Source organism: Oryctolagus cuniculus, chromosome X, assembly GCF_051225735.1.
Source record: "Oryctolagus cuniculus isolate XC-2025 breed Fujian yellow rabbit chromosome X, ASM5122573v1, whole genome shotgun sequence".
Taxonomy (NCBI): Eukaryota; Metazoa; Chordata; class Mammalia; order Lagomorpha; family Leporidae; genus Oryctolagus; species Oryctolagus cuniculus.
In genome coordinates, this window is record NC_142888.1 from 100,644,006 (window position 1) to 100,666,909 (window position 22,904).

Genomic DNA, 22,904 nt, shown 5'->3' on the forward strand with positions numbered 1-22,904 from the left:
CCCCATTTACCTATTGACTTAAAACTCTGTGTACTCTTGGGGCACCTAAGCACTGCTGTTGAGATCTATGTTTTTATTTGAGAATCCAAGGGACAAAGAAAAACAGAGAAAGAGGTCACATTTGCTGGTTCACATCCCAAATGCTGTCAACTGCTGGGGCTGGACCAGGCTGAAGCAGGAAGGGTAAAACTCAATCTGGGTCCCCCATGTGGGTGGCCAGAACCCCAATACTTGAATCATCACTGTTGCCTCCTAGGGTGCACATTAGCAGGAAGTTGGAATTAGGAGTGGAACCAGATGTTGAACCTGAATACTCTGATACGGAATATAGTCACCTTAAACAGCATTTTAAACTGCTAGGCCAAACACCTGCCTCGAGATCTACTTTTTAATGCTATGTGGGTTATTTTGTCACCAAAGAAGCTACCCTGATACCAGTAGGTATCCCCAGAGCACTAACTGGCCTGCCCTGATTCTGGGCTGGGAAAGCCCAGCAAGCAAGTCTGAGCAGCCCAGAGTGCTCCTGCTGGACTGCAAGGAGTATATAAGCACAACACACAACTTTCCATTTCACTGGCTCTACCATGGCACTAAGCCTGCTCCCTCCATTCAGCTCTTTGTCAAGAATGTCCTTGACACTTAAGGAATTGATTTCTTCTTGCCTTGCTTTAAATAATAAGCCAACAGTTACGCAGGAGTTTTATAAGGTATTGATTTAACATACAAACCACATTATGGCCCTTGAATGCTGCAGCAAGAACCAATGCCTCAACAGCCAGGAAGACCAATATAGTGATAGCTTTGGTTTTCTTAACCTGTCAAAACATTCCTGAGCTCTGGGCTTACTGAAAAGCAGGCATGCCAAGGATTTTGAAATGTAAAATTAAAATATTCTGGGCTATTTTCAAAAAGACATGAGTCTTTTTCATCACTAGTGTTATACCAACATTTTTTTTTTTCAGAACAGGGGCTGCTAAAGGAAGGCTGTCTCTCAGAAGAAAAGTGTGAACATTATACAGGGAACAGAATCCCTCAAGGTCATAAAATGGTCTTACTCTAGAAGCACTCTACCAAACATGCACCTGATCAGTGGGTGCGCAAATAAAAAGGATTGGAAATGCAGCAGGATAAGACTGGAAGGGAGTGTGGGGATCTGAGTGAAAAATTCCCATGCTATCAAGATCCTAAAAACCAAATTTGAAAAATTGAGATCTGGCATGGCCTTTCAGTGACAGCTTATGGGTGGGAAAATGCAGAGGTGCTTTGTTATAGACTCCTGGTCAAATTTCCAAAAGTGCATGAAAAAGTGCATGAGATCATTCTTCCCTTCATTGCCAAATGCCTTGGAAGAGTGGTCATCTATTCACCCATGTCTGTTTATTTGAAAGGCAGAATTACAGAGAGGGAGGGAGGGAGAAAGAGAAAGGGAGGGGGAGAGAGAGAGAGAGAGGGAGAGCGAGAGAGAGAGAGAAAATCTTGCATCAGTTGGTTCACTCCCCAAATGGCCACAATGGCTAGGGCTCGGCAAAGCCAAAGCCAGGAACTTCATCCAGGTCTGTCATGTGGGTGCAGGGTCCCAAGTGCTTGGGCCATCTTTTGCTGCTTTCCTAGGTGCATTACCGGGGAGCTAGATCAGAAGTGGGGCTGCTGGGACATGAACCGATGCTCATATGAGATGCCAGCATCACAGGGGATGACTTATCCCTTTGCACTGATGCAAGTCCCTGATTCATTCTTCAAATTGTTTCCCATATTTGCCACTCGGCTGAAACTGCTCTCACCAAGATACCACTGATCTAGCAGCCAAGTCCTGTGATCAGTTCTCAACCCTCATTCTGATTAATAACTCTATAATCCTTTGATACTCTTGTCATTCCTTCCTTCTTTGAATTCAATAAGATAATCTCTCTCCAAATTGTCCTCTCATTTCTCTGCTTTTACTTTCTTTTTTTTATATTTTTTTTTTGACAGGCAGAGTTAGACAGAGAGAGACTGAGAGAAAGGTCTTCCCCAAATGGCCGCTACAGCCGGCACACTGCGCCAATCCGAAGCCAGAAGCCAGGTGCCTCCTCCTGGTCTCCCATGCGGGTGCAGGCCCAAGCACTTGGGCCATCTCCCACTGCACTCCCAGGTCACAGCAGAGAGCTGGACTGGAAGAGGAGCAACCGGGACAGAAGCAGTGCCCCAACTGGGACTAGAACCCGGTGTGCTGGCACTGCAGGCAGAGGATTAGCGGCGCCGGCCTTTTTTTTACTTTGTTAGCTTCTTAGACTAGTCTCCCTATATCCATCCCTTAAATGATAGACATTTTCTTGGCCCTTTTCTCACTTCTACAAAGGCTTCCAAGCTATGACAAAATCTTTATCTCTTGCTCCAATCATTCTTCCAAGTTCTAAGCCCATAACTCAACTCTCTTTTGGACATTGTCACCAAGAAATCCAGCAGATACTAATCCCCATTCCCAATCTGCTCCTTTTCTTGGATTTACTCAGTTGCTATAATAACTTCATAACTAGTATCCCAATCTTCAGTCTCTTTCTCATCTCTGGTCTAGCCCCCTCATTTTTTTCCCAGAATTTTCTTTGGAAACACAGGTATCTATATCTATATCTATATCTATATCTATATCTATTTATAGATATATAACTATATATATCTATATATAGGTATATAATTATATATATCTAGTAAGTATATAGATATAGATATAGATTATTACCATTATGTTTACAAACTTAACTGGGGCTTTCTTCTACCTATAAAATAAATCTACTCCTCACCTCATAACATTCAAGGTATCTAATATGTTGGTCATATTGTACCTCTTTTTTTTTATTTCTTGTACCTCACCTATAGTCCCCACTACTTTCCAATAACTCATTCTCATCTATCCTATGTTGTCACTTGTTAAATATACCATGCTAACTAAGTTAAATGATTTGTTTCCCACTGTTTCTTGTAGCTTGAAGAATCCTCTCTCCATCCCATTTCCAAAACATGTTTTTAAAATGTCACCTTGTCTAACTAAAATGTCACCTCTTATTTAAAATACCCTGGCATAATTAATAGTTGTCTCCTCTGAACTCTGAACTTTCTATAGACCAGGCTCATAACTCTGGCACTCATGCACACTGTTTTACAATTAGGTGTGTGAGAACTCTTCAAGAGCTGGGGTTCTACTTCAGTCTTCATGTTTACTACCCGAGCCTCTGAAATCAGATGGACCTAGAGTACAGGCTCTGATACTTACTGGATACGTGATCTTGGGCAACTAGTGTTTCTAACCCTCAGAAAAACAGTGTTTCAGGAAGAATAAATGAGATAATGCATATCAAACATTTATAGTTCCTAACACATAACCACTCAACAAATGTTAGCTATGACAATTTTGTTCTGTGTCTGGCATGTGGTCTTGCAGAGAGCAAGTACTCAATAAACGGTTACTGAATAAATTAGTCTTAGTATGAAAGAACTTTAAAACCCTTGATAAATAAATAGACAGTTTCTTCTTTTCTTGGATCTTGGGATTTCTATCAGAGGCACAAAAATTAGATTATCAAATGAATTTCGTTCTCTGTAGTAAAATCATTACATATCAATTGAGGCAACTAAAAGCTTTGTATGTGCACTTTATCACTTGAACCTGAACTTACTACATTTTCATTCCAAGTAAATATGTTTTAGAAGTATACACTTAAAACTTCTTTTCCCAGATGACTCCCAGATAAATCCAAAGACTTTTTTTCTACTTTAACATTTCACAAATAGGATGATTCAATTAATGTGATAATTGTTTAATACAGCAAGCAATAACGTTTAAGATGTAATGGTAAATTGAGCCCAGCATGCTTGAAAATACCATTCTCTGAGTCAGGTTCAGCAACATATGTTAAAGTTGGGACCTTGGAGGTTTAATTCATTTTAAACTCCTCTACCAATAAAAATTTAAATTAGTGGCATTTGTGATTTTTGTCCCCTTTCACCTATAATCCCTCTAAATCTCTTGACCTTCATTTTAGTCATGAAATCCTGAAAGATTACCTTTCATATTCAACCTATAGTAATCTGTTTAATATCCCTTGACAAGGAATATCCTTTAAAAAAGCCAAATTCTCATATTTTTGAAATGAAAACCCTATTGGTTGAGAAAAGACAAATATTAATTGTCTTTTTCCATTACTGGGTCCTAGAAAAGGCCTAGAGGAAAATACATGTCAAGTCGATTGTAACTGAGTATGGGAATATGGAAACCAGACACTTGAAATGTTACCATCATCATCATCACCATCATCATTATAAACCACAAAACAGCAGTTCAAGAAGTTTGAAAGATGAGAGTAGGGTTACATACAGAACTCCAGGATCCATGTACAACTAGAATTATACTAGTACATAATTCTTTTGCCTATAGTTTTTAAAAGCTTTCTTCTGAAACATTCCCAGGTATGCTAAGGATATTTTAAGAACTTCAGAAAAACTGTAATTCTAATTGTATGACTACCTAGAAGGTTTCCAATGGTTTTCTGTTTTTCAGAGAAAGAAATTCTAAAAGTACAGATGGCTTAATGTCTCGAATCTACATCTTATAAGACAAGGTGTTGGGGAATCAGCTGATGAGCTGATCTTTTATGTCTACCTGAGGACCAACCATGCCCATTACTATCCTGGGTAAAGGCAAGGACCATCATGCTTTATTTCAATTTGGACTCTGAAACAGAAATTGAATGAGGACAGATAGGGATTCTCTAATGATAAAACCTTTAATATTCATGATATTAAAAAATAAGAATCAAAATATGAACACTGAAAATTCCACTGAGATCTAAAAAAGAACAAGATAATATGCAAATATTCATTATTGCATCATTGACAAACCATGAAAAAAGAAAGGAGTTGGAATTTTGGAGTGCAATGAATGCTATTTACCTACAATTTTTAACTTCCTGTCTCCTTTCTGGTCCCTTCCCCCGAACACTTAGGATAATATTTGCATGAGATAATGTTTTGTACATTCATGAAAACCAGATATTGGTATTTATGAAATCTTAGGTTTAGGGCCTTCTTAGTTTTGTTTCTCAAATTTATCATCCTTCATCATCTTCTGCAACTACTGAAACCCACACAGAGCCTTTATCCCACTTCATTGTCTAAATTAAATAATTTAATTTTGAATTTTATAGTATGTTATTTTTTAACAATTTGATGTGTTCAAACCTTGTCTCTCTAACTAGCTCATGAGTTCTTTGACATTTTATACCTAGTATTTCCTTTCTGTCTGCTGTTGTCCTTTTCATGTAGACTATGAGCTACCGGAGAAAAGGACCATGCTTTGTTCACCTTTGTATCCACAGCACTTATTGCAGTACCTGACAGCAGAGATAGTCATAACATTAATCACTGAATGAATCATGGAAAAAATAAATAGATAGATAAAATGACAGCATCCTAGAAATGTTAGCTAGTTAATTAATGCATTTAAGAACACTTACCAACAAGAAAGGTGACCACCAAGTATTGAAATGTCAGTCAACAATTACATATTCTGTTCCTAACATCTGCCAGAAACAGATATTTCTTGGTACAGGGGAAGAAGAGCCAAGAGGGTATAGCCCTAATATTGAAAATCAACTGTGTATAAGTCACAAAGTGGAATACAATTGCCCAGTGGCCTTTTATTCTGTTTTCTATGTATAGCATGGTGAATATTTTTCTCTACCACATGAAGTAAAATAATTTGGGAGTCAGAATACTGCCATTTTTTAGGGTTCTCTAAGGTTGAATTGAATGACTCAACTATTAGGATGTGTAGTCACTTCTTACAGTGTCTTCCCTGCTCTATCACCATCCCTTTCAACCAATGAGAGCATGAGTTAAAGACAATCTGGGTTCTAGTGAAGTCATTGAAGCCATATGGCCCATGACTAATAGGTAAAGACCTAGGGTGTGAGGAAGGAATTTCATTTCAGGCTGTTTGTACTTCCCCTGTAAAGCCTTTGCTTCCATTTTAGAGACTGGAGCTTGTCTGCTTCTGCTGCTGTCCTTCTGGCATCTCTTGGGAAAATTTTGCTTCAATAACAATAATGGGCAGCAAAAAAGGAAGAACAGAAATTGTCATAATAGCATGGGCTTTTTGCCCCAACATTGTCAGCCTCTCAGCAGCCAACCCCATGGAGCTGCCCTATGCTTGTCAATGAGAGGATATAAAATATATGGAGGAGACATTTTATGGGGCCAGTTCAGCTGTTCATTTTAAATATACCCTCTATCAAATATTGTGAGCTGGGATTTTGAGATCGCAGACAGCTGGGCTGCTTAAAAAGGGAAAAGATATTATGGGAAATTGTATTATGGCGCATTTACTGAGTTCTAGGGTATCTGGGAGGGCCTCAAAGGTCCAAGGGAGTATTTCTAACCAGTAACTTGAAACGTTGCTAGGCTGGAGGTAAGCCCAAGGCCAGCTGATGGGTCTAATGATATGAGACCAAGATTTTGGTGGTTTAGAATTTGGTTAGTGTTAGCATGAACATGTTTTAAAGTAGAAGCACTTGGCATGCAAGCCCAAAATGAATATTTTCATGGAAAGATTTAGTAATACCATTAAGTTCACTGCCTGGACTCAGTGATGCCTTCTGGTATTCAAGATCAATTCAAAAGCAGATGTTGGAATCTGAGGTTTTATGACAATGCTTCATCATGTCCACATCATTCACTGTTATCCATCATTCCTTGGCACTTAGGCAAGCACATGTAAGATATATCTAATCCAAAAGCACAAATCAGACAATTGTCCTAGCACTGCTAGAAAAGGTAGCTGGCTTCTTTAGATTGCCAGACACCTGGGAAAATCAGGATCCTGCTGATGGAGGGAAGTTAGGGTTGCCAGAGAAGGAGGGAAGTTTATCACAAAGGTCAGTAAAGCAGTTGGTCTAATTAAATAACACATGTGACAAAATGGAGCACATGCTTTATTGAAGCCTGAAAGCCTCTGGAAACATACTCACTTAATTCAAAAGGAGAAACATCTCACTGGGGGTGAAATGCTGGAAATGCTGTGTTCAACCCACCAGGACACTGCTCATCTCTCTATACTGGATAGTGAGAACTTGCAATGGGAAAATATGAGAGCTGGAAGATTCCTTCCAGAGAAGAGACTAACCTCTCTTTGCTGATAGAGAAATTTAGGCCCAGGGGTCTACCCAGGGTTGCATTGCTATCAGTACAACTCAGGTCATCTGACTCCCTGAAGGAATGACTTTCCACTATACCACATTATCTCTCACTCTTTATAGCACATTCATCATGAAGACCTTAACACCATAAAAGACCCTAAGGTAACTTCTAAATTATTAGAGAAAACCATAAGCTTTTCCTTCTATTGCCAGGGTGCCACAAATTCTATTGCACTAGCTTCTCCCATTTATTTTTAGAAAAACTCTCCAGTCAACAAGATTTTAAACTAATATGAGTAGACTATTCCCTAATCTTGCTAGATAGTATATTATACTAAGAAATGGAATGTGCCCATTCCCTCAGCCTTCCCTGTTCTGGCTTACTTGGGGGATCCATGTCTCTATCCAAGAACTAGAGAAAGGAACCTAGGAGTAAAAGACACAGGCCACCTTTCAGAATGAGGACATGTCTGGTACTATATTTTCTCTTTCTGATTCCTGCGTGGTATCTGGAGCAATGTGGGGGTACACAGTTATTTCTGTAATTGCTGGTAGGATGGATCACAGAGGTCCTCAGTCTGTGATGCTCTATTGGAGCTGGGGGGAAGGGCATGGGCTTAGTAAAATGAATCACTGTAACTTAGCAAAAAGATTGCACACTAGTACTTAAATGGCCCTGCATTGAGATAACACATGTAGGGCTCTAGCATGGTGTCTGGCAGCTAGTGAGTGCTCATCAAATGGCATTCATCATTATGATTATAATGAAGCAAATATGTGTTCCATAAGAACTAAAGCTGCAAGGGGATCCGGATCACTGCCAGGATGCTGAGGAAGAAGTGGAAACGCTGGAACATAGGAATCTTTGCTAAATGCAAGAATTTGAGGAGGGGGTAGGAAAGAGAATGAAAGAATTCCCCTTTCCTATAGTTAAGGACCACCTTTCCGTGTGCTCACCTGATGTGCACAAAGTAGTAGCAGATGGGTTTCAGTGTCCCACTGGACTTTTGGTGGCAATTCCATATAGTGGAGGACAAAGCCCTCATGTTGAACACTAGCTACTTGAGGGAAGCTTACTGTGATACTCCCTACTCTCCTGAATAGGCCTCTATGTTCTACAGTTGTAATTCACCCCTGTGGTCCTAACTAGCCTACCTTGTGTCCAACACCCCTAGGTCTCACCTTAACTAATACAAACTCTAATTCAGCCCAAGGTGTTAATGATCTCCAATGCCCCAGTTTTTCCAGGTGATCCAGATGTAGCATTTTCACTTTAATGAACCTCCTGGCCTATCTAGAGCAGTTGGTAGAAATTTCTGGTACCTGAGAAGGCTGGTGGGGCACTATTCATGGCCAAATAGGAACATTTCATTAGTCCTTAAATCACACTATGTGGGCAACTCTGCTTCAGACCACTCCAGAAAATAAACCAGATATAATTCATAAAAATTAAAATATCAAAAAATTGCCCACCCAACCTATGTGTAGGTTCTCCCAGCTGTCACCTTATTTAATTCTGTAGACATTTTTAATACCTACTCTGAACCTGGCATTGTGCTGGCTGTTGTGGATACAAAGATAGTTGCAACACATTTTGGAGCACCTGGTTTGATGGCCCAGCTGAGCCCTAACAAAACTTAGAGCTGCTTATTTGATCTCTTGGCAAAGGAAATAAAACACCAGAAAAAAAACTCGCAGCTGTTTGCTTATAACCACTTACCATCAAAGATTTCCCTCTCTGGATTAAATACTTCTTTTTGTTTCAAACACAAAGAGAATAGAGATTTCCATGTGAAAGCAACTAATCTTAGAGGTAAAAGCTAAACAAAGAGCAAGTGATCAGAGAAGTGAATTCTGTGGTGGACAAATGGCTAGTCTTTTCCCAAAGAAACCAACATTGTCTGCTACCAGGCAAGAGCCTTTGAAGAAGAATCCACTAATTAAATGTTTTTCCCATGACTAGTCAAAATATTAGCACACTGGGGATCCCTGGGAAAAAGAGGCAGCAAATTCCAGGTAGTTTAACTGAAATACTTTCTTCCACCAGTGAAAACCATAAACCTGACTTTATTGACATCATAAAATGCTCAAGCCGGAAACAATCTTAGATCTCATTAGTTCTTCATTTTTCAGGTGAGGACACTAAGGAAAGTCAAGTGATACACCTATGGCCACACATCCTGAAAATGACAGAGCTAGCACTAGAATTCAGGGCTCTTGTGTGCTATGTATTCATTCCTCTACCAGTCAACCAAATTTCTTGAGCATCTACTATGTATCAGGCATTGAGATAAGGTCTGGTGGTGGTGGGCATACAAGTAGTCCCACTCCTTGGCCTTATGGTGCTGGTAGAGACAGACATTAAACAAATGACAAAATACTCACTTATAAAGCCATGCCGTGAAGGTTAAGTACAATGTGCTATGAAAGTGATCTAGCCTTGTGAAGGTAGGAAAAGAAGTTGTAGTTTAGGCTAAGAAATATGATATGAGAGTAAGTCCACTAGCTGGGTAAAAATTGTCCATGCGCTTACTGGTGAAGGGTTTGAAGAAAGAGAATATTCTATATAGCATATGGAGAGGTACAGTTAGTCTAAAGTTATCTCAATTTCCCCATTCTGCCCCTCCCAGAATCCAGATGTCTTGCCCTTTTTATAAAGCAGCAAGATCTCTAATACATTTTTTTTTTCAGAAATACAGGTAAATAATGGAAAGAAAGGCATTGTAGCCATCTGAACCTATTAAAATACTAATTGAATCACTTCTCTGATTAAACAGTTATTTTTTCTTAGCAATGCCATACACCTAGGCAGATAATCAGCATTTTGAGCTTTTGAAAAGGTCACATCCTCATTCTTTTGCATGGAACCTGAAAAGAAAACAAACCTACATTCAAAGCAGTAGATTTTAAGTGATGCTTACTGAAAATAAGTCCACAGTTCGAAATAGAAATAAAAAAAAGATAGAATTTTCACGTATGTATGCAGAAGAGCCTATACACCACCATAGGTCAGCAGATAACAATCAGGACTTAACCCCTCCGGGCTCGCACTAGAAGTGGTTTGTCTGCAAGGGCAAGCAACTAAAATTATGTGGCAAGCGCTGTCCCCACAAGGGGTATGGAGTCCCACATCCCGGATGTGGAAGAATAATTCTGAATCTCTCACAGATCTTCCTTTCCACTGTGTCACTTTGAATGTGCCTATGACCCAGAACCCCACTTTCACTTCAGGTAAAAATTAACTGTTAATAAGAAAGTAGAGGAGCCGGTGCTGTGGCAAAGCTGGTAAAGTCGCCGCCTGAAGTGCCGGCACCCCATACGGGCACCAGTTCGAGTTCTGGCCGCTCCACATCCGATCCAGCTCTCTGCTATGGCCCGGGAAAGTAGTAGAAGATGGCCCAAGTGTTTGGGCCCCTGCACCCGCATGGGAAGACCTGGAGGAAGCTTCGGGCTCCTGGCTTCGGATTGGCGCAGCTCCGGCCATTGCTGCCAATTAAGGAGTGAACCAGTGGATGGAAGACCTCTCTCCTCCTCCTCCTCCTCCTCCTCCTCCTCCTCCTCCTCCTCCTCTCCTTCTCTCTCTCTCTCCCTCTCTATCTCCTTCTGTCTCTGTATAACTCTGACTTTCAAATAAATAAATAAATCTTAAAAAAAGAAAGTAGAATGATAGTTGCAAGAGGATTTGGATAGGAAGGCATGGAGAATTATTTTTTATTGGTACTGAGGTTTAATTTTACAAGGTCAAAAATTATGGAGATACATGCTGGTGATGGTTGCAAAACATTGTGGATATATTTTAATACCATGGGACTTTACATTTAAAATGCTGAACATAGTAAATTTATGTTATTTATACTTTGCCACTATAAAAACTATTTAACAATTGACTGCTAATATTTAACTGTGACCAATCAAAACCAGCACAGTAATAATGAAAGCTTGTCTATTACAGGCACTGTTTATTTTATATGCATTATGTCATTTAATCCTTACAACAGCCATTTGGCATGGGCTGCATTCTTGTCATGTATACAAGTGAGAAAGCTGAGCCTCTGAGAAGTTAAATAATTTGACCAAAGTCAAACAGGTACTAAATCAACCCCCACAAGAATATAAACTCCATGATGTCAGAAGTTTGTGTCCGTTGCTCACTGTCACATCCCCAGCACTGAAAACAGTCATTTGCACAAAGCAGGTGCTCAGGAAATGTTTGATGGAGTTGGAGCTCAACCAAAGCAGGCTTCTTCTAGTATCTAGTTAGCCACTACAATAAATGCCCCCAAGGTCTCTATCCTTTAGTCCCCATCCACTTAGGTCCCTATTATCTCTTATCTGGAAACCACAGTGTGCTCCTAACTGCTGTCTTCACTGCCCTTACCAGGCTTCCCAAGTTTTGCAACTCTTCCTGACATAATACTGAAACCTAGGGATACCGGTTGCCGACCAGCCTTCCAAATGTCACACTCCTTGCTTGGCCACTGTTAGGGCATTTTGGATGGTTCCAACTTTACATTCTAGCTCTGAGATGTGTTAGCTATGTGACATTGGTCAGGTATGTTAGTTCTCTGAGCCTCCATTTCCACATCTGTGGAAAGGGAAATCACTTGCGAAATCACATGTCTCTCAGTCTCAGTTTCCTGTCTATCTCCAGGTTCCTACTTTCCCTCCTGTGTGACTAACAACACTGCTTCCCAGTTCTCCAGCTGTCCCAACCCTGATGCCTCACCTTTGGTTTGGCCAAAGTCCTGCACATTGGTCTGATATCTTGAGAATTTGCTAGACTTTTCAGATAGTGATGAATCTGCCTGCATTTCCAAATATGCAGAATCCAGTGATTTCTTACCGCTTTTGAAGAGCCACACTTACTATTTCTGCCTTTATCCCAACCCAAGTCCTTTTATGCCTAACTTCTAGAAATGAAAGAATGAGCAGGATGTCTTCTGCCAGGGAATTTGATGATCAGAGGTTGAAACCATGAATAGTAAGTAGTTGAGTAGAAGTATTAGCTATATAAAGCTGTTAGCTTGTTGGTGAGGCCTAGAAGGACTCCTATGAATAATTCCTACATACTTACTTTTGTCATATGTTCCTTTTCTGAAAGGAAATATTACATTAAAATTAGGAAAATAATAGTTCCTATTTTATAGCCAAAAATATTTCATTCATTTTCTTCTTGCTTCCTTCCATTTTCATGAGTAATACTACTAGGAAAATAATGTTATCCTTGTAGATGAAAATGCTGCTGTTTTCCCAGCCTTGCCTGGAGCTATTCCCTTCTGTGGCCCCATCCTTTTTATGAGCTATCACCCTGCCACATACTGCCACCTGAGAGGCAGGAATTTACACAGTGGTGGAAACTTAATTGGTCCCCTTACAATCTGGCGTGGGCGCAGAATTTCCAGCTACTTCTCTCATTGTCTCTGTGTATATCACTTTGCATGTACAGCAACAGTCATTCCCATGACAAACACCCTCATGGTCCTTATGCCACTCCCCAAGCATTATACCCTGAGAGGATTTGTGTTTTCTCCCCTGGAGTCCAATTCACAATTGTTTCCAATCCTGGAATACTGATGGTGTTATTGTAAGTACAGTGGCAAAGTGATATGTAGGGCAATAAGTATCCACAGGATGGGCCAGTTCAGGGTGAACATCTTAGAGGAAATTACATTCCAAGCCAGCAGCAAGCAGTGCCATTCTGGCTTCCTGAAATTGATTGGATGACAATCCAATTACAACATGTATCTGATCATTTCATACATCGTGGCAACATATTGAGATCAGGAGACCCTGCATTTCAGGGGAGTAGAATATTCCCCCTCAGCACTTGGCTCACTGCTAATGGGAGTTTAGCATACAAATAAGGCTATGACATCAAATAAAATAATAACTCTGCTCATTAAGAACTAAGGAATCCACTGGCAAATGTGTTATACCATAGCAACAATATGCCAGGGAATAAGGTAAGAGAGTGCAAATGGCAAAATCTCTTCTAAAGACGCATAACTGAATTGTAAGCTCCAATAGCAAATATGCAATGAGGGCCAGGATAATTGGTCCTTTATCTTCTCCTTATAAAAACAAAGGTTTATTTGCCCTTTAAGTGGTCCCATAAAATTAAATTGGCACCCTATGGTGTGTGCTGAATACATAATCAGAAACAGGAAGCAATAAAAAAAAGAGGGAAAAAGCACAAAAATCCAAAATTATGAACGTTGTGCAAAAACAGTGTAGGAAAATAATGCAGTTCTCAAGAATGCCTCCTCTGGTGCAGCAGATCCAGAACAGCTACTCCTTCTCCTGAAGGCCAGAGATCACTAACTTGATTCAGAGTACCTCAAAGGAAGAGGCTGCTAGGCTTTGCAGCACCCCAGAGGAGGGGAGGGGCAGGGCAGAGCAAGGCCAGAAAGGAAATGACTCTCCACCAAGGAGGAATTCACAAAACTTTGAAAGTAAATGCAGGACTCATGAAAAGGAATTCTTTGTGCTGCTCAAAATATCTTTTAATGTATATTCCCTGTAATCTTTCCAAAGCTGCTCATGTTAAGATCTTCAGAGAAAAAAAACACAACAAAAACTTCACAATATGTAAGCATACAGCAATCCAACCTCCAAAAAAGTCAGTGTTGCTAACTGATGAACATGAAACATGACAAACTCTTTTTTTTTTTTTTTTGACAGGCAGAGTGGACAGTGAGACAGAGAGACAGAGAGAAAGGTCTTCCTTTGCCGTTGGTTCACTCTCCAATGGCCGCCACAGCCGGCGCACCACGGCCAGCACACTGCGGCCGGCGCACCGCGCTGATCCGAAGGCAGGAGCCAGGTACTTCTCCTGGTCTCCCATGGGGTGCAGGGCCCAAGCACTTGGGCCATCCTCCACTGCACTCCCTGGCCACAGCAGAGAGCTGGCCTGGAAGAGGGGCAACCGGGACAGAATCCGGCGCCCCGACCGCGACTAGAACCCGGTGTGCCGGCGCCACAAGGCGGAGGATTAGCCTAGTGAGCCGTGGCGCCGACCCCATGGTAAACTTTTTAAAATATCATTTTCCGCCTGATTTCTAATTTTGATGGCCAGACACATAAGCTTTTTTAAATGAGTGACAACACATTGATAATACTTTCCTGTATTAACTGGATAGATGAAAGAGAAGGGAAATGGTATTATCATTCAATTATTTTTGTACCTAATATACTCACATGCTGTACTCACAGAAATTCTTAATCATGTATACAAGAATTTTGAGTTGGAAATCTCAGAACACGTTATAGAAATTCATTGCGTGCAATGATCCAAGCAGTCAGATTTTTAAGTCAGGAAAATGAGGATACAGAATGACTTCCAAAAGAGCCTTTACTTTAAAATGTCTTTCATTTGGAGCTTCTTAGTGAAGGTGGAACTATCTAGAGCTCATCTCTATGTCTCTAATCAGGAAGATATGGTAGCCATCCTAAATAAATTAAATGCATTGACTTTCCATGCTGAAAGCTTCTTCAACCTTTCTAGGGACCACCCCTAGTTTTTCCCAGCCTCAATAGACCAAAAGATCTTTTCATAACTAAAGGAATATACAAAAGATCTTTTAAAAGTTTGTGTGAAATGTGTATTATGAAAAAACTAAGTAAGGATTTCAAAACTTTTTGCAGCAAAATAAACTCATCTTTTTCTTTTAAGTCCCTTTTTTCCACACGATTTTTGAAGTGCCTTCATGTTTTATATCCTGCCTGTCTCTCTCAGACATTTGCCAAAGGGCTCTGTATTTGGTGTTGCCCTCAAATGGCATTGATGCCTAGCTGACACTTAAGTTCAGCGCCACCCACACCACTCTGGAACTGAGATTCCTTCTCAGAGACAGAGAAAAGCCAACATGGGAAGGAACATTGGCTGCAGTGAGAGCCTCAAAGGGGAAAGATAGTCAAACGCAGGTATAGAGTCACTAGGTCTACAGCATTGCTTTGGGAGGCCTGGTCCCATAAATAATCTTTAACCAACTAATCTTTAACCAACTTCACCAGGGATTCTATTTAAAAGGCAAAGAGGCCACTAGGCCCCAGTGGTGCACAGAAACAAAAATCACAAGTAAGAAAATAAAATTAAACATCATAATTGCCTAATTACTGGTACAGTTGGCTGCTTACCCCCTCCCCCAGAGAAGGCATCTTTGTATGTACAGCTGCAATTATTATTATTCCTATAATAATAGGGTTGCCACAGATCTTCATATTTTTACATGTTTTATACTCATTATGGCTAATGCACAAAACATCTCTTTAGGATATGTAAATACTGCCCTTGCCAGTATGCTATAAAGGAGCTAGAGCTCAGAAAAAAGGTAATAAGAAAGTCACAGATTGAGTCAGTAGTGGCTTAAGAAATAGAACTGGAGAATTCTGCTTCTCAGTACCAATTTAAGTCAGCAGCTCTTTAAGTGCCTACAGTATGAACCAAATTATACTGACACTGACAGAAAACTAACAGAACACGAATTTCCTGGCTCTCCAAAAGCTTCTTGGCCATTGACAGCAGTTCACATTGATACCCACGAGGCAAGCCGGCCACAGCTCAGTCCAGGCATGCTGTATTCAAGTGCCAGAATGGGGGCTGCAGGCCAAGTGCTGCTGGCTCTCAGAGAAAGAATGGGTCTCTTAGGGGATGAAGCAGCCACCAAAAGCTCCGTGGAGGATGGAGCTTCAGCCAGGTTTTGAAAGGTGCACGGGAATTGGACTGACATTCCAGGATGGTGATGCAGCGTGATGAAATGTTTAGCAGAAGGGATGAGTAAGAAGCATATGAAGCATAGAAAGACCAGCTAGGCTGGGACACAAAGTTCCCACTGGCGGGTTATGGCAGATAATTTTGGATAGATCATATGTCTCAGTGGTGGAGAGCCACGGGATACAAAACAAATACTATGTATTGAGCATCAATTTTGTGTAGTCTGGTGCTTCCTGATTTCTTAATATGAATTCCAAGTTAAAGGGTTTGGACTCTGACAGGCAATAGCAAGTTTATGGTCAAGTCACTGGGTCCCAATACCTAAAATAAGACAGTGTGTGCTCAGTTGCCTCACTCACGTGTCCTTGGCCAACCTCTGAAAACTCACTTGAGTGCTTTTATGACTAAGCGTGCAGTTTCTCTCAGGCAAATGCCATAGTTATCTGAAAGCATGAAGTCTTTAATTTTGCATGGCATTGCACAAAGAGTATTACAGAGGCCTAATTCGTCTACTCTTGCAGAAGAGGGACAACTCTGAAGTGGTCAGATACATTCAGCAGCAGCACAAAAAAAGTTCCATGTTAATACATGACTGAGCAGCCAAGTGCTGCAGGGGGCTACTTCTGCAGAGGAAACTACACTCTACAATTTGTGTGTATGTGCTTAATCCCAGCTATTCTTAGTCAGATTCTTCCCCGTGGATTAAATTGGGAACTTTGGGAGGCACAGTCTTACTCTGAAGCCACTGAAGGGGCATCTGTAGCCTCCACAGAAGGGGACTCTGCTGTTCTATTTTGCTGCAAGAGGTTGAAGTAGGAATTCACATGAATGACACCATGCACCAGTGATTTCTCTTAGCACCACGGGAATGGAAATAGAAGATGTGCAATCTTGCTAGGATACAGGTAGTCTGGTTACCAGAGCTGCTGGTTAAAGCATGTGGCATGCATGCCAGAACTAATGTACAGCAACTGAACCTGACCCCACTGCATGCTCATGTTTATGTGGGAAGATGTGTTCCCCCTTCCCAACCAGAAAGTTCAGTGACACATGTCCCCAGATCACTCCCGTCTGAGACAGTGGGAGCATAAATACCCCCTTGCTTTCATTTCTAGGTGGCAATTCAATGTGATTTCAACTAGACAGGAGATGAGTTCAGATGGAATCTCAAGGGAGGAAGGATGGGTTGTGAGAACAGGAGAAAGAATAAGATAGGACCTCTGCAGGAGACAATAAACAGTAAGGACACAAATGTGAACCAAAGAAGTACTTGGCTTGGAACAAGGAATGGAGCTACAATGGTGTAAGGCGGAAAAGAAAGGGATTTTCTTTCATGACTTACAACACATAAGTACACATTTGACAACCAAACCATAGATTTTATGAAACAATATTAACCCTTATTACAGGGCTGTACTTTTTTTCTGTTCTATTTCATTTACATTTTTCTAAGTGGTAGGTCATGCCTCACTACTATGATTTCATAAGGCACTAATGTGTTGTATCCTGCACTTCGCAAAACATTACTATATGAAAAGAGAAAATACAATTAGTTTCTTTTTATTCTTTTCCTTTCTCCTTTATCATAGACTCCGACCTAAAGCAAACCATAATTGAGATTGGAAAACCGGGAACTGAGTTAAAGGGAGTGAAAGTGGGTTGTGGGTAATACACAGGGAGACGAGTCCAGTGGGGAGGAAGGTGAGGTTGTACTTTTGCCAACTTAGCAATGAGTTCCCTATTAGAAGCTCATATGAAAGGGAACTTGGTAACAGAACTCTGTATCCAGCACCTGGCACGGTACTTGGCACTGTTCAATAAACAAATTGGGGAGGGAGAGTGGGAATAAGGGAATATTATATTCTGAGAATGGCATCTATGAACTATATTGAATATTAAAAGTTAAAATACTAAAAATAAAAATTAATTTAATAAAAAAGGTTTACTGAATGGGTGTAATTAAGTTAGAGGCTGCAGGCTGGCACTGTGGTGTAGCAAGTAAAGCCTCCTCCTGCAGTACCAGCATCCCATATAGGGGGCATCAGTTTGAGTCCTGGCTGCCCACTTCCAATCCAGCTCTCTGCTATGGCCTGGGAAAGCAGTGGAAGATGGCCCCTGCACCCTCCTGGGAGACCTGGAAAAAGCTCCAGGCTCCTGGCTTCAGATCAGCCCAGCTCCAGTCTTGTGGCCATTTGGGGAATGAACCAGTGGATGGAAGACCTGTCTCTCTGCCTCTGCCTCTCTGTAACTCTGTCTTTCAAATAATAAATCTTTAACAAAAAAAAAAAAAACACAGAAGTTAAAGGCTATTTGAACATACATACTGGATCAAAATATGGTGAAGATCAGTATCTGCCTTTGGAAAAAAGCAGTGCTATCAAGGTTAGTTGTTAGCAACTTGACCCGTCCCCCTTTGTCTCTGCCCTGAAAGCATCCAACATTGCCTTCAGATGGCAAAAGACCCTCATACTGAGGTGTTCCCAGATGAAACTATATTTTCCTAAGGGATAACAGAAAGATTTGGATCTTTTCTGATTCTCAAAATTTACCTGACCTGTGTCCTATTCCCTCAGTGCCTGACATTCAGTCAGAATTAAACTTATGAGGCAAATTGGGTTAAGCCACTACTGTGACATCTCCATCACATAGGTTCACATCCTGGCTACTCTGTTTCCAACCATATCCTTTCTAATGCATACTGGAGAGCAGCAGATGACAATGTAAGTGCTTGGGTCACTGCCACCCACATGGGAAACCCAGATGGTGTTGTGGGCTCCTGGCTTTGGCCTGGTCCAGCCTCAGCTGTTGTGGCCACATGGGGAGTAAACCAGCAGGTAGAATCAATCTCTCTCTCTCTCTCTCTCTCTCTCTCTCTCTCATTTTCTTTTTTTAATTTTGACAGGCAGAGTTAGACAGTGAGAGAGAGAGAGAGAGAGAGAGAGAGAGAGAGAGAAAGGTCTTCCTTCCGTTGGTTCACCCCCCAAATGGCTGCTACGGCCGGTGCACTGCGCCGATCCGAAGCCAGGAGCCAGGTGCTTCCTCCTGGTCTCCCATGTGGGTGCAGGGGCCCAAGCACCTGGACCATCCTCCACTGCCTTCCCGGGCCACAGCAGAGAGCTGGACTGGAAGAGGAGCAACAGGGACTAGAACCCAGCGTCCATATGGGATGCTGGCGCTGCAGGCAGAGGATTAGCCAAGTGAGCCACAGCGCCGGCCCCTCTCTCTCTCATTTTCTAATAAATAACTAAACAAATCTTTAGAGATTGGAATTAATGTGACAATCCAATCCACACTGAGGTTGTCATGAGTAATACTGACAATATATTCTCCTTCCAAGCCACATTTATAGTTTAACAGAGGACTTCCCACTCCTAGCTTACAGAGGTGGATGTGTCAAACCTTGTAGTAGTCAATGGAGAAGACAATAAAGGCAGGCTGTCTTTGTAAAGGCTTTCATAGCACACTACGAGGCCTGTAACTACTGTGCCTACAAATTGGTAATTTCTACAATCATTAAACAAAGTGCCCTCCAAAAAGAATGAAAGTTGGCAGCCAAATGCCTAGAACAGAGTGAGTAATGAATAAATGCTTGTTTAATTAGAATCTAAAACATTTAGGTGGCTAATCATAGGACCTACTAGACTGGAATTATCTGTGATTATAGAAATGTTATGCATTGCACTGTTCAAAATGGTAGCCAGTAGCCACATGTGCCTATGGAACACTTGACATGTAGCTACTATAACTGAGAAATGGAATCTTTAATTTTATTTAATTTGGATTAATTTATTTATTTTTGATGGTATGGCTAATTTTATTTTTTATCTCCTCATAAAGCAAATTTTTTTTTCTTTTTTATTTATTTATTAAATATAAATTTTCAAAGTATAGTTAATGGATTACAATGGCTTCCCCCCCCATAATTTCCCTCCCACTCACATCCCTCCCATCTCCCGCTCCCTCTTCCATTCCATTCACATCAAGATTCATTTTCAATTATCTTTATATACAGAAGATCAATTCAGTATATATTAAGTAAATATTTTATCAGTTTGCACCCACATAGAAACACAAAATGAAAAATACTGTTTCAGTACTAGTTATAGCATTATTTCACATTGGACAACACATTAAAGACAGATCCCACATGAGAAGTAAGTACACAGTGACTCCTGTTGTTGACTTAACAATTTGACACTCTTGTTTATGGCATCAGTAATCTCCCTAGGCTCTAGTCATGAGTTGCCAAGGCTATGGAAGCCTTTTGAGTTTGCTGACTTCGATCTTATTCCGACAGGGTAATTTGGATTAATTTAAATGTCAATTGCCACAAATGGCTAATGGCTATCAGGTCTAGACAATCACTAGACAGAAGAAACACATCTTGAACAAGTATCTGTCTCTCTGCTGCCCTTGTAAAAAAGCTGAGTCTTTTTCTGAATTAGTCCCATGATCCAAAATGCCTCTACCCCACAGGATATCTTTTTCTTCAGTACAAAAGGGTGCAGGGTGGGGAGGTCATGGGAGCTGATTTCCAAGGACCTGGTTCTTACATTCCAGCTAGAATACCTAGTCCCAATCAAAGCAACTTTAAAGAGTAGCAGAACTCTGCAACATCATGCAGGGGCCACTTGGTGTTGCCTGGATGTAAACCTTACATGTGACAAACGCCACTGCCTGGAATTCCTTGGTACCTATTATGCACAGACCTAAAGCCTTCTCCCAAGCCAAGATTGAGGAACTACTTTCAAAATTCCAACCAAATTCAAGTTAGAAGAAATGGCTTTAACTGAAACTTGCTGTTTTCCCAGATGGAAAATGGGCTCTTCGTTCTTTAGGCTGTTGAGACATATTTGAAGGAACTGAGGTTGTGTAGATTTTTCATGCAGCAATAAGATAAATGTTGTGTATAACTATTGATCATGGGTATTGTGAAGATGGCTTGTTAAGAGTGCTTTTCATCAGGTTTGCATGTGGGAAATTTTATAAGGCTGCTTATAGTTTCTTTAAAGTCTCCAAATGGGCAAAGGTTTTGAGAACCATGGACCCTAGGAGCTAATCACACAGCAATTATTCTACCCATAAAATGGATGGGCCCTCTACTTTGTGACAACAAAGAGTGATAAATAGTCCTTTTGCAATTAGGTAATGAATACCCTGAGTTAATGTGTAAAAAAAAGGATTTCCCAATTCTTCTTGTGGCTCCTTTTTTACCAAAGGGTACTTTTGTCTCATTATACTCTCTCCTCTCAGCATCCTCTTCTTTTTTAACTTCCTCTCCATAAAACTCAATGGTAAATAGTAAGCATACATCATCAGAGAGGATAAAACCAGAAGAGAAGAAAATCATGCCAGTTATTTTTTCTGAGATCCAGGCATGTGGATGTGTCTGAAGAACCAAGGTCAGAGTTAAGGGTCATTCATATTGCCTTGACTGTAAGTGTATTAAGATACATTTGGGACAGACTGAAGAACTATAGCCAGAGAACATTTATTACCTAATTATTTTCATCCTGGATCTACAGGGGTGAAGAAGGAAGTAGCTTGCCAAGCAATTCCGTCCTTGACCCTGTCCTCTTCTGAGGACTTTGGATAATGCTACTCAAAGCAGGCTGATCAAATCTGCACATGACATATAACTGGTAGTGACACCTAATAAACTTGTTAAGTAAGTCAAGATTAAAAGTGGTCCCCAAGAGGCTGGGTCAAAACCCTGAGGACAATTTAAAAGGGTGAAAGTCTATATTTAGGTACAAAAGGATCAACAGCACCTATCCAAGGTTAGGGTAGGCCTGGCTTGGTAGAAGTCCCTTAATAAGAAATCTTGGGATTTAAATTCAAGACTACAAGGTAAGAGTAGATTCCACAGGTTCCATGGTGAACCATTAAAAAAATCAATACAATTCCAGGCAGCTCAGATGGGGCAGAGCATTAGTTCACTGTTATCTGAACTGTTTTCACCAGTTTACTAGCAGTTTGGTGCTAAGTCTTGGGCCCTAAACTCTAAGAGCAACATCTGACAGACTGGAACATGTCCAGAGAAGGATGGCCAGAGCGGTAAAGGGCATGGAGCCTATATTATACATCAAAAGAACAGTTGGTAGAAGAGATGAGTAGCCCAAAGACAAGACACAGGCAGGTGCAAAGCCTGCCTTCATATGTCTGCTGCTCTGTCATTAGAGAAGAGAGTAGATATTTCCCAGGAGCTTCAGACCAAAGAAAGGACCCATAGATGGTAAAAGTTACATGGAGATAGGTGCAATATAATGAAGAAATTTTTAATAATTAGAGTCATCCAAAAGTAGAATATTACTGCTTTTGGAAGTGGTGAGACATTCAAGAACTAGTCACTAGTCACTCAAGCAATACAGGGGATTTTTTTGCTCTTTAGGAGGCTCAAGAGGTCAATGTAAGCCTTCACACACAAGATTAAGCAATGTAATGCTGAGGACTTCAAACAGAATGGGAATTAAAAGCATGTCTTCCTGAAAGACAATGGACCTGAACATTTTATTATTTTTATGTTGCTTTATTTTTAATTATGAAATATTTCAAGCCTATAGAAAATAAATATAATAGACAGCTATTAATTAGCTTTTAAGAATACTTTTTTTTGGAGGGGGCAGCTCATCATCCTTACAGCATGGGCTGCAAAATTCAAGAAAATTATTTTCAAATGTTACATGGCAATGACATAAAACTTGCAGCTCTTATCTGTCCATGACAAATCTTGGGTCTTATTCAAAGGCATCATAGGACTTCATCACTTTCCTGCCCAGATTTAGAAATTGTTTCCTTGAATGTAATGGGATCACCAGATCAATTATTTTTTCAATTAAGAGTCCTGTTAAATCCCATGTAAAATGAGTTGCCAATCGAGATAGGACCTTGAATACATCAGATGATTGATGAGATATGTGGATGAATGGCAGAGACTAAGGCTAAGAATGACAATTCAGTTGAGCTATTTGTAATGGGGGTGAGTACTGGGAACCAAGTACAAATACTACTCATCAACTAAT

General features: G+C 40.6%; 1 protein-coding gene across 4 annotated transcripts in view; it reads left to right on the forward strand.

The window, feature by feature from the left end:
• Nucleotides 1–22,904, forward strand: part of GRIA3 (glutamate ionotropic receptor AMPA type subunit 3) — a 318,320-nt gene that overhangs the window by 39,857 nt on the left and 255,559 nt on the right. The window lies entirely within an intron of this gene.